This window comes from Buteo buteo, chromosome 2 (assembly GCF_964188355.1).
Source record: "Buteo buteo chromosome 2, bButBut1.hap1.1, whole genome shotgun sequence".
NCBI lineage: Eukaryota > Metazoa > Chordata > Aves > Accipitriformes > Accipitridae > Buteo > Buteo buteo.
This window is the reverse complement of record NC_134172.1, coordinates 7766746-7782126: the sequence shown is the minus strand read 5'-3', so window position 1 is coordinate 7782126 and position 15381 is coordinate 7766746. Positions and strand designations below refer to the sequence as shown.

Here is a 15381-nt window from a genome sequence, read left to right as displayed (position 1 = left end):
TGCCTTTGCTTGCAGTTAATTTTTTTTTAAAATGAGTGTTTCCTGAGTGTCAAATGAAATTTGATCTCTTGAAGAGAAATTCTCCCATAATGCTGTGCTTTGACTGTACAAAACCATATTGTTTCAACTGTATCTTACATGTTATACTAGAGGAGGAGCTGGGGGAAGACTTCCTAGCAGAACAGAAAGACAGGATATAATTTGTTTTGCAGTTGGAATCACAATTTAAAAAACTTTCAGATGAGCCCAAACTTATATTGGCTTCTTCATGGCTATCAGAATTTACATAAAGACATTTTATTTAAAGATCCCTGTGCAATAGTTAAGAGTATCCAGGTGTTTTGAGCCTGTTCCCACTATATTGGTAAGACAATTTAGGACTAAAATGGATGGTTTAATTATGCAAATTATTACATTCTCCAGAAAAATTTTGTTTTCAGTTTCTCATTTTGCTTTTAATCAGGAAATCATCTGCTAGACTCTTGGCTCTGTCTGAAGAGTTTGTTTGCCAAAAGAAGGCATTAGCTGCCTGCTATAGAAACAGACTAATCTGTTCTGCAGTGTGGTAGAAAGCTGTGGCTTTCTTTTTGTTTCCTGGATTCTGAATTGGTGTTTTTTGGCTTGCTTTGGTTTTTGTTTGTTTCGGCGTATTTTTCCTTTTAAAGATGCTCCAATTCTAGTTTAACTAAGCCCATTAAGTAATTTTGGTCTGTAATGTACTGCTCAATTAGACTTCAGTTTTCCACAGTCAGAGGCAACCATGTAATATATACTTAGTCCCAAAATGCTCACAGAACCATCTTGCATATCAGATAATCATATATAATGCTAGATTGAGTGCTGTGATCTAAATGGTGGAAAGCCTACATTGCACAAGGCAAAGTAATGGGGTGGATCAAGAGCACTGCACATGTAGTCTGTTTGTACAATGACCAACAGCATCCTCCTTGAATTCTGCAGCATGGCTAAAAGAACTGGAGCTTCAGTTACTGCTCAGTACAAAAAAAGCAACTTCAGCTTCAGCACTGGACTTTTTCAATTATCCAGGCATTTCGCTGGTGAGGGAGTTTCCTTCATCTTGAATTTATTTAGACTCTGAGCATGCTGAGGCTTCAGTGTGTTGCCTCTGATACCTTGGCTGAGTCCTTAAAGGTAAGTATCCTATCTAGTACTAGTGTTATGTTAAAACTTGAGCATGGCTGTGGTTAAGATTCTGCCCATGTGCCAAAGGACCTCCTGCTGCTAGGGGATCTGGTAGCCAAGAAGGCAATGCTGAATATAAGTTGGTCACTGCTGTCTCATGTCAGATTATTTCCTCCTTTACCCAGAAAGCCAGACTTCTGCTGGAAATATTTTATCCTTACACACCTTGGTATCAGTGGAACAGTCTTATTTCCCTAGGGTTCTTCCATGTGCTTTACTGGACACTGGATTTTGTAGTGAAAAGACACCTGATCTGTGATTAGAGGTGGAAAAAGGTAGCCTGTAGTCTTAGGGGAAGAGCTTTCAAGCACACAGACATCAGTTCTACAGAGTTTAAATGTTCACATTGTTGATTTTCTTTGTATATTCCACTTCTTGACTGTTTTGATAATAGTCTTTCAACTGCATCTTCTCTTGCGTTTCACCAGTCACATGGATTCTGATTGTGCAAGCACTGTAAGCTCTAATGAAGAGTATCTGTTACATTTAGATATAATACTAATAAATACTTTCTGCTACATTCCTTTTCAGAGATTTCTTTCTCTGTCTCTCAGAAGGTTGCTTCTTTGAGAGGTTGATTGTGTTGACTTTTTCACCGTCTCAGAGGGAAAAAGGTCTGCAGTTTTTCCTTTCTTCTGCCCAAAAGAGAGTGACTCTCCACTCTGAACTAAAGAATTCAGACTCCTTTGACCTGAAAGGTTGAATTTGGGATGGTAGTGTTTACTGTCACTCTCCCAGCTCTTCTTAAAGACTATTAGCTTCTTTTTTGATTCCAGGGGATATTTATTCTCACACTATGAGATAATCTGTTGGGAGTTGGTACCTGCAGTTTGTTGGCATGACCCACAACCTGTTGAGTTCTCAGCTGTCAGTGGTCACCTGGGTCAAAGGCTCGAGCTCAGTCACTGTTGCAATTGGAAAGGTGAATTTTCTTTATTCCATGAACCAGTTAACCTTGGGGCCATGGGGGCAGGTCACCCATTCCTTTTGGATTCCCAAGGTCACCTGCTGAATTACATAAAATCTTGCCAGATAACCAGTTTTCATTGCTGGAGCTGCGTTGGGATAATGCTGTTAACGTAAAGAAGTTAGAGTTCCATCTTCAGTTGGTGAGCCAGCATGAGGTAATAATTGGAGAAGCAGAGTGAGTGAATGAACCTTGTGAATTTTCACCATAAAGGAAAATGGGTAACTTAATGGTAATGGAAAAACTTTCACCAACACTCCACCAAAATCCCTGTCTTATTTGGGATCCCTGATGATGGTCATGGATTACAACTGGAGGAGAACAAGGCATGCCTTGCTCTGTGATCATGGGGTCATATTCTCAGTCTGCTTCTCCAGGTATTTGAAGGCAGTGGTGGTAGAAGGGAATTCTGTAGTTATTCATTCAGACTTTAGTATATGACAAATGTGGACAATATCTTGAACCTGGATTACTGGTGAGGAGCTTTTTTTTCTCTGAACTGCATTTTTTTTTGACTTTGCACCATTACATTTAATCCCAGTTGCATTACTCTTAATTTATAAAGTCATAATATTATTGTAAAGCAGTAATCCTCTTCCAGCATTGTCACAGTCTTCCAACTTCACAGGTTTTGCAAAACTAGTAAATTAGAGGGTTATCTAAGAAATCATTAAACACGTTGATGTGAGTGCTCATCCTGAGCTACACTGCTGGGAGGACTTCTAAATACTTCCCTTCAGTATTTACCTTTGTAGTTCTTTACCTAACACCTTGTATTAATGTTCCACCTTCAGTATCTTCAAAACACATTTTATTTCTTCAGCTTGATCAGTGTGGCTGGTACACATACATGTGTCTGGAATATAAAAATTTAATTGCTTTTTTTTTTAACAGCTGAATAAGTACATGGTGGAGAATGTACCTAGTAAGGGTAGTCAAACAAACACTTTTAAAATATTGGTTTTTAAATTTTAATATATACATTATTTATTTTCCAGTACTTCAGGACTTTGTATCAGTTCTTATTTTGAAAATGTAGTACACAGCTTTGTGAAACATTCAGTGTCCATGACAGCTCTCGAACTGAGAGGATTTTGCAGATATTTGTCTTTCTTGGATCTGTTTCACCCCTAACCATATTAGTGTTTTTCCTAATGTAAAAAAACAAAACAAAAGCCTGCTGCCTTGAAAAAGTTCTCCAAAGATTTGAATTCAGGTTTTTAATAATGCTAGAGCTAAAACAGAATATATAAGGGCTTACTTTCATTTCCTTAGTATAAGCTAGTAGCAATCAATGGAAGAAGAAGAAAAAATGGAGCTGTGTTGTGTTCTAATGGCATCCTTTGAAAGATTCTGCCGTTGGATTTTTATTTGACAACAGTATCCCGTCTCCCTCTACTGGTCAGCAATCACAGCACACATCATATGTTTTTACCCTGGAAAATTATTCATGAGATACTGTGGAAAGTATTCTAAAACTGTTGTTAGCTGTGGGAGTTGTTAACTTATATAATATGGCACAAGTCATACTGCTGAAGCAACATCTATTCGTAGAAGTAAATGTTTAGTCTCAATGTCTTTGAGGATTTAGTGTAAAAATTTGTAAGGAATCTTGCTTTAACCCTGAATAAGAGAGGAGCTGGTAAGGTGCCATTGCATTGGAAACAGAAAGGCCTTCAATAGCAGAAATAGTAGCTAATAAAGAGCAGGAGTGGGCTGACAGTCTCTTCAGTCCTTCTTATTTGTCAGTCAGAAGGCACAGGGGCCTTTCAATTCCAGCAGCTACCAAACATCTTGCTGCTTCTAGGGCTAGCACACCAGTCTGGTCTTGCATGTCAAGAATACACCTGTGCAGCTGGCACCTACACTTGGCTATTGTGAAAGCAGTGGTATATGTCATGCACTTCCGTTAGGCATCAGATCATATGGTAAGGGTGAACTGTGCTGCGCTTCAGCTGGAGAATGTGCCACTTGGCACAGACTTGAGCAACATCTATACTAAATAAATAAAATGTACTGAGCCAAGGTCTGTTTACCTGCCTGAGGCCAACTGGCACAGCTCAGTTTGCGTTAGTATAGCTTAGTTTATATTTCCCCCAAAACAGAGTATCTGCATCTAGTTTGCCTAATTGAAATGGTCCCTAGCCTGTACTGAACCCTGAGAAGTGGCAGATATTGTCTGGGAGAGTGCTAGATTTAGACTGACAGTGGGCTGTTCTTTCACCCTTTTAGTTTACTAATACAGATGTAGCCTGTAAGTATTTGCTTCTCATAAATATTTATAGAATCATATTGAACTCGCTTCAGTGCTGTGGCTTTTCCCTGCCTGTGACCCATGAATATTCCTTGTTCGTGACAAGCTTCAGCTTTTTGCTTTTCCTAGAGAAGATGCTATCTTTGCTTGATGCACATTAAAAACTTCTTTAAAGTCTGATCTGACCAGGAACGGAGTCAAGAGACAGCTAGATGTTATGAGCTATCCTGTGAAGTTTGGAAATTTGATTCTCTGGATGGTGGGGATACTGGGCAAGTTGCAACAGTGTGTGGCTCTCAGTGGATAAACTGTCTTTTTCTAATCTCTTGTGCATCTCCCAAGATGCAAACAGTAAGAGAACAAAGACTTCACAGCCCTTTTGAGGGGGTTAGGATGGTTGTCCCCTGAAGGGCTACTTGTGAATGAGCATTCATTTATTGTTCTTTTTCATTCTAATTATTCAATAAATGGATCTGGATTATTTTTATAATAGATTTAAGGAAAACAGTGAGCTGAATGCAGATTTACTGGGTACCAGCTTGTGTCTTCAGGAGAGTATTTGAGTACTCTACTAGTGTTAATGTATTTAATGTGGCAGTGATCTGGGGAAATAAGATGACAGCCAGATCTGCCTTTACTTTGTTTGTTGGTTTTAACTTGTATCAGGCACATACAGTGACACAGCAATCTGATCTTTTCTTTTCATTTGAAGCAGCTAATAATGCTTTGAGGGAAAATAGGAATTTTAGTAATTCCTGTATTAAAATGTCAACAAAATATAGCACTTTGTTCATGTTGTATCAGTTGGCTTACTTTTGTCTAACTAACATCATCTACTAATGTGATTTCACTTTTTTCCTTGTTACTGCATATGTTTGACGTTGTGATGTTTTCTTTAGAGACCAGTGCATTTCCCATCCCCCCCATCCTGAACTCTTTGAATTTTTAAAGCAAATGGCTCTTACCTAGCTTATAGCAGTCTCTGAAGCTTAACTCTGTAAGCTTACTTAAGGCCAGATTTTTGTCTGACCTTCATACAAATTTATTAATTTGTTTTGACTTTGCCCAGCCTACATAAAGATGAGATGGATTAGTTTACTTTGTAGTGCAGAGCAATTAACCCTCCAAGAGGAATGTAAGAGGTAAGTATAAGACGGGGACTTCCCTGCTCTGTGTCAAGCAGCAATCTGCAGTCCCAGGAATGGTATGTTAGCAAATGTAGTGGCTGTGTCTTGTGCAGTTAGTATAAGCTTTTGTGGGGTGAAAGGCTCTATCTAACCTTTGGCTAAGTGATATTCTTACCTGTTAAAAGTAAATTCATGTTTTAATATTAAAACTTATGTAGCTTTTGCTCACCATGGCCTTGAACCTGTTTTTTAAAGTATTTGTCCAGCACTTTTCCATAAACATGATTTTTATTAGTTTATGTGGAAACCGTCATCAAAATAAGCTTTCAAAATCCTAAAGGCTATTTCCTTTTATATCCTGAAGAAATCTTGGACAATTGTGTGACCTGAAGGTTAGATTATTTAACCTTTCTGTTTAATGAAATTATCTAAGTTGGTAATAGACCAGATGTTATCACTAATGTAGGCTTTTGTCAGTAATGTCACGTGCTATTAAGAGCTCAATACTTATTTTTCTACCACAAACTAGAAATATATTTGGAAGAGTCTTCTGGAAACTTTGTTAGTGGTTTAACAAGCTGGAAGTAAATATAACTAACTTCTGCAGAGCATGCAACGGATTCCACATTAGAAGAGTGGAAGAGGACTTTGTATTTCTCTTCCTTGTGCTGACTCTATTCAGTAAATGGATTTATTGTTCTTGTTCCCTCCAGGTCATTCTTGACTGGGGTGTTGCCTCTCTCCAAGGTAATCAGATAGACCAGGCTTCCAGGAAGAATGCTGTAGAATCTTTTGCTTCCAGAAAACACACAGCAGACTGTGGGTCTGCTGTCACAACAGAGTTCTCACAGTTTTACAAGAGGGTTGACTGTCTCTTCCTTAATTGGCTTTGAGGTTTTTCCTTGTCGAACTTGCTAAATTTTAAACTAATATACTGTCTGCATTTCTGAGGAGTGTGAACACCCCTCCTTGCTTACCAGTCCCACAGAACTGTAAGAGAATAATGTAATTTAGCTTCTAACTGGCATGTGGGCTGAGGCAGTTGAGCAGGCCACATAAAAGCTCCCTTCACTGAGATCAGGCTGGAATCAGTAGCATAATATGAGAAGACTTGTGTTTTTTCAGAGCTGCTCCTGTTGCTTGTACACAACAAGCGTAGGAGCTTAATTCCTGCAGCTCTCAAAACCAATAGGAAGCATTCATTCCTGGATCTTGGAAGAAGATACTATGAATTCATCGTACCAATTAAGCAGAAATTTCTTGTTCTACACAGGGTGTAGGTAAGGTGTTTGTGCTCGGCTGAGTGAAAGTCATGCATCATTCTTCTTGCCTTCCCCACCCCACTACCACTTTTTCTGGCAAGATCTTAATCTGTGAAAGAATTTCTGTACCTTCCCAATGCAGCTGGTCCCAATGGCTCTGCCAATGAGGCTTACCTAATGTCTTACTCTTAACCCATTGTGGCATGAAATCTGGCAGCAGAAATTCTGGCTTGAAGTGATTTTTATTTTTTTTAATTTTTTTTTTAAACTCCTCCCCCCAAAACAGAGCTGTGCTTTTCTTTTTTTTTTTCTTTTTCTTTTTACTAGAATGCTTAGGCTTCCCTCAAACAGCAGGTGGAAGTAAGTATCAGCAGAGTACCTTATTGAGATGGAGTAACAGTTGGCTATAATCATGGACCAGCGGCTGTCATGGATGAGCAGGCCAGAAGAGGTCTTGATTAAATCAGCACGTGTGTGGTGGTAGAGGGAGAAGGAGAGCCCTTAATTGCAGGCTGCAGTAGGGCATATTGACACAGGGTATCAGTTGAGGTCTTGGTTTGGTGTCTTCAGTTGGATTGCAACCTTTTCGTGTGGATGTGGTATGAGGAAGACTTCTGCATGTGGACATAGTACCTGCTTTCTGGGGAGAAATCTAAAACATGTGCCTGCATACTTTAACTTGAGGATAAGACCCTACCTATTATTTCTGGGGTTTGGCTTGGGTTTGAAGGGTGTTACTCCATCAGCTCTTAAATTTTATTAAGCAATCTATGGCCACTAGTAGTACATCATCTACCAGGAGTGTTCCCTTTCCATGTCCTGTGAATGGAGAAGAGAACTGAATTTTTATCTGGTTTCATGTAAGCTTTCCAAAATTCAACATGAGCTAGAAGAGCTGCTTGCCGATGCTTTTGGTTGGGTTTTTTCAGATGTTAAAGCAAATGTAGCCACTCAGTTAATAACAGGTTTGTCCAATTTTTCTCTGCTTTACTTGCGGGTGTACTAAGGTAAAGGAGGAAGTTCTTTTCTTCAAGACCTGCTTGGCCCTTGCCCTAGGCAAAAGTCTTTTTTGTTAAGTCCTTAAGTAGCCTTTTTTTTTTTTTTTTTCTTTTAAAGACATCGTCCTTCAAGGAGGAAATACTTCTACCAAATTCATAGACCAAAGAAGAAAATAACTGGAAAATAAATTTGAATGCAACAGTCATCACGCTGAGATGGTTGGTTGTAGTCTTGCATACAGTTTAGTCCCTCCAGACAGACCAATTTATAAAAACTGAACTATATATATGCACTACAAAAGAGGTTTTAACTTTTCAAAATAGCTCCTGTAGTTTTCTGTGACTTAAAAAGATGTCTGGATGGGACATTACAGCTTTACTTGAAGACCAAAAAAAAAAAAAAACGGAATCACAAGTTAATGTTTAATATCCTTCCCAGTGTTTTGTTGGCCACTTCTTGGGAAACATAAAGAGAGCAATTCCTGTGAGAACTTTAACTGTTTCCTGATAGTAGGTGTCATCCCTAGATTGCAAGTTAGGAGAAGTGTTTTTCAATTTCCTCTTGACTGCTTGGAAAGCTGATGTGGAGATTCTGTGGAAAACTGGTCCACCTCCCTGAAATTTCTTTGCTTCACATCTTCTGTTTGGGAAGAATTACTTCTCCTCAATTGAAGGTGTTTAAATGTCATTGCCATCTGGGTGTGAACTGCTTCAAAGCAAAAGTGCATGACGTATTTGGAGAATATATAGCTTGTACAGCTTTTGTTTTATCAAGGTGATGATCGTGGGATTTGGGTGTGAATGCTAGAGTCCTTGATTCCAATTTAGTTTGCAAAAGTTTTCAGGCCATAGAAATAAATCCTTTGAAGATTATGCTGACAGTGTGGAAGAAGAGGGTTGCCCAAAGAGCTTTCTGTGGCAAAGTTGTATTTTCAACTTAGTATTGTGTTTTTTCTATGTTCCCAAGTACTGTATCACAAGCCACTGTTCAGGTGAAAATTGGGTGGTTAGACTTCTCCAGTGGACCATATTGCATTACCTGGGATCCAAAGACTTTCAGCAGAAGCTGAGAGTGAATAAGGGCAGGGGCGGTGGAGGAGACAGTGTGAGCACCTCCCGTCATTGTTGAAGAGTATTTTTCAGATAAGAAAGGGTTAAAACTTGCTGGACTTGAGAGTGGGCTTGCACGCTATTTGACATGGTGTTGGTATGACTCAAGTAGTTAGTTACCTTGGTTTGCCTCTTCACTGGCTGCGTTGTCAAACAAGTACACAAAACCAGTGATGAATTCCTTGTTCAAGATCTGCCTTACAGCCTATGATACAGAAGAAGCACTACCTGAGATTCTAGTGATGTGAGGGAGTAGCAGGGGAGACATGTTATAAACCTGTCTTATTGCAGCTAGATCATCAGGCTTGCCTCTCCCTGGTAGCAGTAGTTGGGACTCTTCATTTTTTCCCTGGGAGATATGCCAAGATTTGGGCAGCCAGAGAACTTGCCATGCTACTTAAAGAAATATAGTCCTGTTTATGTTGGGCTAGAAACTGTTGCCCCATTCCTTGCTTTTTCGCATCAAAAGCATTTGAGAGTCAATGTTGTGGTTTAAGCCCAGCTGGCAACAAAACACCAGGAGGCTGCTTGCTCACTACTTCCCCCCACCCCATGGGATGGGGAGGAGAATTATAATGAAAGGCTTGCTTGTGGGTCAACACGAGGACAGGGAAGGATCACTCACCAATTATGTTCACGGGCAAAAAACAGACTCAACTTGGGGAAAATTAATTTAACTTATTACCAATCAAATCAGAGTAGGATAATGAAAAATTAAGCCAAATCTTAAAACACCTTCCCTCCACCCCTCCCTTATTCCTGGGCACAACTGTGGCCCTGATTTTCTCAACCTCTCCCCACCAGCGGTGCAGGGGGATGGGGAATGGGGGTTGCAGTCAGTTCATCACATGTTGTCTCTGCTGCTCCTTCCTCCTCAAGGGGAGGACTCCTCACTCTTCTCCTGCTCCAGCGTGGGGGTCCCTCCCATGGGAGACAGTTCTCCATGAACTTCTCCAACATGAGTCCTTCCTGTGGGCTGCAGTACTTCACAAACTGCTCCAGCATGGATCCTTTCCATGGGCTGCAGTCCTTCAGGCACAGGCTGCTCGAGCACAGGGTTTCCCATGGAGTCATGGCCATCTTTGGGGGCATCCTGCTCTGGTGTGGGCTCCTCCATGGGCTTCAGGTGGGCATCTGCTCCCCTGCTCACCTCCATGGGCTGCAGGGGCATCCCCTCCTCTGGTGCACCTCCTCCCCCTCCTTCTTCACTGACCTGGGTGTCTACATAGGTGTTTCTCTCACATCCCGCTCCCCTCTCTGCTGCAGGTTCCACTGCATGTTTTTCCCCCCCCTTCTTAAATATGTTATCACAGAGGCACTACCACCGTCTCTGGTGGGGTTGGCCTTGGCCAGCAGTGGGTCTGACTTAGAGCCAGGGAAGCTTCTAGCAGCTTCTCACAGGAGCCATCCCTGTAGCACCCCCCCCGCCCCCCCCCAAACCCTGCTGCACAAACGCAGTGCATGTCAGTCAGCTCGTAAACACATTTAGACCAAGGGAATAAAGTGTAGGTTGCCCAGTTTTTATGCAGTACAAAGGTCACAGCGGAGGCCTGATGGTTTTCCTGTTACAACAAAGACCGGTTGTACTACTCTTGGTGGTCTTACTTGGTAAGAACTATTGAAATGCAAGTGTTTAGCCTCTAAGAGAGAAGTTTTGGGGTAACTTTCTTGCACCTTCTTACTGTAACAGTGAGAACAAAGACTATTCTAGAGTGACTTTGTCATATTTGCTCGTGTTGTGAAGACATACATGCTGTTATCCCTTGAAAATGGAAAACTTCTTCCCCTTTACAAGGGATCCCTCAAGAAGGCACTCCATGGCTTGCTGTTTAATACTTAGAGCGTGTGAGTATATGGGTATATCAGTTTAACTTTCTATGGTACTTCTTCAGCTGTTCTTACCCAATTTGCTAAGACTGAATGCCTTCCTTTTGCAAATGTCTTTCAACTATGTATGAAACTTTGTATTTTATTGTGCTAGGAAGGGTTATTGTTCATCAGGGATCACCTGAAATACTTGGTTTTGATACCATGGTCCACATGTGAATTTGAGGCATGTGTTCTCTCTAAGTTTTGTAGCCCTTAAAAATCATCATGAGATAAGACTGGGAATTTGTCAACTTATCCAGTGAAAATGACAATGAGTGTTCTAGTTCACCTTTGAGCATCCATCCATCAGGAATCAGAAATGATAAAAGTGTCAAGGATCAGCTGGGTCCAATACTGCTTTTATGGGAGCTCTGTGCCAAAAAAAAAAAGATGGAACTTCTTCCTTTCTCTTCTGATCTGATAGAATAGACATTTCTTGGAGTTACATCAGGGGATTTTCAGGCAAGTAAAGCTAACGCCCTGGTGTTGGTTTATACAGTGAAAGATGAAGCAAGAAAAGTACACATTTATGATCTTGCCCTTGGATGGCAGTCATACCACAGAAGTTCTGGCAAATCTTTTAACACCGTCCATGCTACTAGTCTTTTGCGTCATCATCTTGCTTGGTACTGGCATACCTGAAGGTGTTCCATAACTATGTTTCTTGCTTCTATTACCTTCCGGATTTCCAGGTCAACTTTCGTATTGAGACAATGGTGCTGAGTTGTGCGTCTTTCAGCACGGTAGCATTCTCTACTCTACTCAGCACCGACCTTTTAGCACCAGGAACTGTGACAGCTCTTCTCTCTCAAGGTCTTGCCAAAGACAAGAACCTTTTTGCAAGGCAAAGGAAACAAGTGATTTCAGCTGCTGTGACAACAGCAGCAGTCACCTTACTTACCTTATGGGACAGTCCTGGAATACAGGTTTAAAACCCACTGGTCACTTATGCATGTAGGTACAGTTTTCATAACATAGTGTTAGGTAAAGCAAGATAACTTTTTGGAAACAGGCTCATACTCAGTTTTCCTTTCAGATGCTTCCCTCATTGACAGATGTTTACTTGAGAGAGCATTTCCGCAAGGGCTTGTAAGATTACTGGTCTGACATATCATAATGAGGAATGTCCCTTTCAGTATTTCCCATCAGTGAGGAAAAACGTTTTCTGTAGTCTGGTGAAATCTTCTGTCTGCTACCACAGTTTCCAGTGTTACTGCCTGGTAATCAAACTATTTTGGAGCTCACTAACTGTAAGGGACAAGGTTTTTCCAAATATTCTACTACCTGAAAAAAAGGGACTTCCTATGTTATGGGTCTAACTCGGTCTTTCTTGATAATGACTGTTACACTGGACAAGACTACATCCTCTTAAGACTTATTGTGGAAATATTTGAATGGTACACAGAAGCAATGACTTCCAGAAGTCCTGTCTAACCCAAATTAGTCTGTTCTTTTATTCAGCATATTCACAGTCAGTGTAATGAGTTCCTGTAGTAAGAAAACCTTGTTCTTGTTTTGCTCACTGTAGTGTAATAGCACCTATTGTTGAGGTGATCTGTGATACACGTAGGATTTCAGTCACTGTGTTCCTTTGCTATAACATGACCCTTCTACTTAACGGGCAGAATGTTGCAGAAGACAAGTAGTCACATAAAGTGGGATTCCTCGTCAAACGGTAAATGTCTAGACATCTTACAGTCAGTAAGGGGGGAAATGGCATCTGTGGGATACAACTTGATGTCTGTCTAAGGCTGGTGAGTCATGCCGCAGAAATGACTGTTTCCCCTGGTTGTCTATGAAGAGATGCGGTGCATATTCAAGGTCAGCATATATGTCAGAACAACCTCTAAATTTGGGCAGATAAATCCCATTTTTAATGGTTCAGTGTGTTTGTTAGGACCACTACATGGTTAATAAGAACAGAAGTGCTGTGTTTAAAGAATGTTTGTACATGGTGTTGGACAGCAACAATCTATGGGATCTGGCTGATGAACAATGGTTTATGAAGGTCAGGCCAGTCCAACACTCAAGATAAGAGAAAGAGCAACACTGGTGGGGTCGAGAATTAACAACGCTGTTGGAGGTCCAAAGATGGGACGTGGTTTAGATCTTCAAAGGCTATAAACTATATATAATCTGAAAGGAAGGTCCTTGTGGGTATTTTCTGCAAGAACATAGCTGAAATGTCTAAATGTGCTGGATGGAAGCCCAGTTCCACACCCAAGTGCTTTGGCTGGCTACCAAACAGTACTTTGGGCAACTGAAATTGGTAAACCACAGAAACTAAAGGGGAGTGTGAGTGGATGAGTGTTTGTGCTCGCAAGCAGTTTTAGCAAATAAGAATGAAGTTGGTTTTTTGCTTTGTAATTATTTAAATAAGAGACAAGTATTAACATTAAGAACTGATGGCATTGTTGCTTTATTTAAAAGGTAACTGTATAACACTTTCTGCTATAAAACTGAAGAAAACAGGAATGTCACTTAAGCTGTGGTCTAGGACAGCCCAGAGGGACGAGTTTAAGTCTTTCTTTACTAAATTTTGGTGATTTATTACATCAAATGTTTAATATCCTAATACCTAAGCTGAACTCACTGTCTTTTATGAAGGATTTAAGTCTGAGCTATCTCAGTAGCTGTATCTGTTCAGCAGCCCTCAGTTTTTCCCAAATCTGTCTTTTAAAGCTAGATAAGACAGTGTCTAACTGAACATTCTTGAGATTCTTGGAGACAAATAACTTGCAAATAAATCAAACAGAATCAGGGCAAGAACTGATCCTTTGAGGAAACATTCTTTTCCTTCTGGGTTGTCTACAGGCTCAGCTACTTGCCTAGTATATCTTTGGAATTGCCTCCCTTGAGGTATCATTGCTGAATCTAAAACCACACCTTGATTTTACCATCTTGCCCATCTGAACATTGTACTAAGTGGTGGTCTTTGCTGCTACTGTGTCTGAGAAAAAAGTAGTAGCAAGAATTTGGAGGTTGCCTGAAGTCCTATAGTTAGTTGACTCTCCACATCTTTTCTGCTGTGGGCATGCTTCTTTTCCAGGTTATCAATTACACAGTTTGTAAACTTGTTTGAGGAGTTCTGTTGCATGATTCCTATCTGACAGAAAGCTATTTTCCCCCTGGCTCTAGTAGATTAGCTGTTATCTTCTTGCTCTGATACAGCTTGAACATCTTACTCTTGCAGAAGACTTGGGCCATAAGCTGACTGACCGTTAACTTGTGTGACAGCTATTATTATCGAAATACATCAAAGCTGCAGGCTTTCAGCTTTAGGCAGTTTGAGTGTACTTTCCTCTGTTTTGCTGAAGAATGGTTAGAACTTATTTTACCCCAAGGTGGAGTTAGTCCGTGTGAGCTCACTTCTGTCTCGTATCTGCTCCCCAAATAGCTCACTGCTGTTAGCTTTTGCTGCATTAACTGTAAGTGTGATGCTGTTATGTGGGAACACTTCATGTGTCTGCCTGGAGGGTTTCTTTATGGTTTCAGTCTTCCTTATGAGTTCATATGTTCCTGTGGTGGATTTGGTAATGTTTGTTTTGCCTGACTCCTGCTTGTGTTATGAGGTGGCTAAATACCTCTGGGACCTTTCTGTTTAACCATTTTTGAGATAAATACTACGTGGTGTGTATCTTATGGTCTTATTTGTCTGATTTATGGTCCTGGGTATTTTTTTCCCCATATGGCTTCTTCAGTATTAATGCAGTTTAGGGGTGGCTGTTAAGCAGATCATTATTCCTCTTCATTGACGATATGGAAGAAGCATGTGTAAAGTCAGGAGGCAGCTTTGAGAATTGTCATCTGCTGAGGTCAGGGGGGTAGATTTCCTTCTCATGATCAGAGAGAAAGCAGTCAGGCTGCACAGAGGTAGCAAGAAATACGGATTGCTTTCAGAAGTCTAATCTTAGATTGGAGTTCATGTACAGCAGGATAACACCATGTATTTGAAACATTCACTGCAAATTACTGAAGTGTAGACAGAGGTGATGTGTTCTAGTGTGGAGTAGAAGTCTTATTAACTTCTAGAAATTTAAACTGCTACATTATAACACCAGGTAGAGTCTAAATGGAGGTTCTGTCAAATATACGATACTGGTTATCATATGGATGGCTTTGCAAACTTTTCCAAGGAGGTTGTAGCTAACAATGGCAGACTTACTCTTTTTTTTTTTTTTTTTTTTTTCTACCTACATTTTTGTTTGCCCCTACCTTTTTGGACACTGATTCCATTGACTGTGAAGCCCTTTTATTCCTGCACCTGTTGTGGAGAGGAGCCCCTTAGCACATCATTTGAAGTAGACACTTAAGATACCACTGTGTAATCGTGGTCTGTTCAGATTGCAATCATTGCAATTGCAAATTGCAATTGCTATTTCTGTGTTATTTGGACAGAGGACCAGTTTCATGGATGTAGAGATACAGATTGGCTAAGTCCTAGTTTTGTGCCAGGTCAAGACCTGGACAAGAACCATCACTTCTGTATTGTGTTTTCCATGTGAAGACTATTTAGTGGTACGGGCAGGACAGGAATGATAACATGCTCAAGCATATCACCAGATCAGGATTTTGAGGTGCACTAGAGCCT

General features: G+C 40.5%; 1 protein-coding gene across 12 annotated transcripts in view; it reads left to right on the top strand.

The window, feature by feature from the left end:
* PRKAG2 (protein kinase AMP-activated non-catalytic subunit gamma 2) overlaps positions 1-15381 on the top strand; it is a 225238-nt gene that overhangs the window by 189213 nt on the left and 20644 nt on the right. The gene's annotated exons all lie outside the window — the stretch shown is intronic.